Source organism: Penaeus chinensis, chromosome 8, assembly GCF_019202785.1.
Source record: "Penaeus chinensis breed Huanghai No. 1 chromosome 8, ASM1920278v2, whole genome shotgun sequence".
In the NCBI taxonomy this organism is placed as follows: Eukaryota; Metazoa; Arthropoda; class Malacostraca; order Decapoda; family Penaeidae; genus Penaeus; species Penaeus chinensis.
The window spans coordinates 41,546,104-41,548,603 of record NC_061826.1 but is presented as its reverse complement, the minus strand read 5'-3'; the positions used below and the strand labels follow the sequence as shown (position 1 = coordinate 41,548,603).

At 33.6% G+C, this 2,500-nt stretch overlaps 1 protein-coding gene across 1 annotated transcript in view; it reads right to left on the bottom strand.

The window, feature by feature from the left end:
- The window catches only part of LOC125028001 (transcription elongation factor SPT5-like), an 18,381-nt gene that overhangs the window by 15,582 nt on the left and 299 nt on the right, over positions 1–2,500 (bottom strand). The gene's annotated exons all lie outside the window — the stretch shown is intronic.

The window sequence follows — 2,500 nt, the reverse complement described above, 5'->3', positions numbered from 1 at the left end:
AAATAACAACAACAATAATAACAATAACAACAACAAAAATAACAACAACAACAACAATAATAACAATGACAATAGTAACAATGAAGATGAAGATGAAACTATGATAATGACAATGGTGGTAATAATAATATGAATAACAATGACTAACAATAACAACAATAACAATGATGATGATGATAGCTACAACAATAATAATAACAACAGAAATGACAATAATGATAACAATGACAATAATACTAATAATTGCAAATCTTTAAGACACACCTACAATGACCTCCAAAGTAGGACCATAAACTTGAAATCAAACGTCAAGTCTTTTCAGACCAATTCAACTAAAGAAAATTAGTCAAGCCCATTGTTACCTAAGCTATTTTCAAAAAATATATAAATATAAATATATAAATTCACTCTCCACAAAATAAGGTTACTAGTATTTAGGATCTGCTGAGGTCCTCCTGAAAAGAGAGCTCTTGGGGTCATGCAAATGAAAAGAAGAGAGAGCTTAGGTCAGGGGGTCATGTTGAATAAGGGCAAGGTGGCTGGCAACCAAACAGTATTCTGAAACTACTCTAGATGAGTTTCCCAAATCTTGCTGTTAAACCCTGTCATAATAAACAATTCCACGCCAACTCAAACCCAACCTAACTCAACTCTGTATAACCAAATTCAACCCAACCCAACTTATCTCAACTCAGTGCAACCAAACTCAACTCGACCTAAACTCAATCCAGTCAAGATGTCCCTTGAACTCTCATTCTCAATGCTTTTGCAAAACTTTCTTCCCCAAAACTGGGACATCGGCTCCCCATTAACCCTGATAAGGTCACCCAATGTATTCCATGTTTTTATAATACAAAGAATTTTTTTCCCAGCATACCATACTGAAGTGTAACAATTAAAGCGCATCTCTCAAGTGAACATTCTAAGGAATATGCTTAAAACGGCACAAGACAGTCGACAGTAAACTACACTGGTTATTACAATGCCCTTGTTACAACTGAGAACTCTATGCTCCTTCATCATTCACAAAAAAGATTATAAATAAACAAGGCAATTCTTTCCAAAAATGTATTTCACGTTCGCCCGTTTATTTGACAATAATCGGCGACAGTTATAGGTATACTATAGTTGTATACCATTTTTGGTTGGCGGAAATCAATATTCAGCCAACAAGCTTGATTTGTTAAGTAAATACCCCAATGGATGCAGAGCCCCTGACAGGAAAATAACCCAGTGGAGGGGGGTCCGGGGGCAGAGCCTCCGATAGGTGGTTAGGTAAGGTTGCTTGGTTACATCATTTTTTGAAACGTGGTGTTGTGAGCCGTAGACTTTCAATGTTGGTGGGCGTTTCCTAGAGTTTCTTGAGCGGATTTTAACGACTTCCTTTTACTGTTTCATGCATTATTGCATTATATTTATTGTATTTACGCCTGTTTTACCCCACAATTTCCCTGTTATACTTCATGCCCTCCCTACTATCGGGACTTAACAAATCAAGCTTGTTGACTGAATATGGATTTCCGCCAACCAAAAATAATATACAACTAAAGTATACCTATAATCGTTCCCGATTATCGTCAAATAAACACGCGATCACAAAATAATTTTTGGAAAGAATAACCCTAAAAAAAAAAAAACAAACGAACCTAACTTTGCACTGTGTATCCGGAGCAAATGTCCTGATCTCCGAGCTAAAAGCTATCCAAAAACGTACCCTATAAGCACAATAAGCCAAAGGGCAAAGTCGCGGCCAACGAAATCATCCCAAAGTCACGTCGACTCGAAATAAATCGTTGGACTTTTATTCACCGAATATCCAAACTTTTACAATAGTGTTGTGTCATTACAGAAACAAACACACAGGCAAACAATGAAACAAAAAATAAAGACAAACAATGAAACAAAAAATAAAGACAAACAATGAAACAAAAAATAAAGACAAACAATGAAACAAAAACAGACAAATAAGAACAAAGACAAACAAACAATCACAATGACCAAAAAAAAACAAATAAAGACAAACCATGAAAAAAAGTGAAAAGAATGAAAAACAACCAATCACAAATACAAACAGACATAACGAGCAAACAAAAACAAACAAACAATGACAAGCAAAAAAAACAAATAAACACAGACAAACAAAGAAAAAACAAAAACAAAAACCTTCAAATAATAAAACTTTCTAATAATAAAACTGATAACGAAAGTGACTTAAAAAGTATTAATAAACTTCGCTGTTATTATTACAATAAGGTTGATTATTAATGCAAAAAGCCATGTTATGAAAAACATTAAAAAGATGACATGCGGATATAAATAATAATTGCAATAATAAAACGTCAAAAAATAATAATAACAACAACAATAATAATAACAAATATACATAAACATTACGGATTTTACGGATCCTCTAAGGAAAAATTAACAAGCGATCAGACCACCGGAAAGAAAAAAGGAAAACAAATAAATAAATAGAAATAGAGAGATAGAGGGAGAGAGA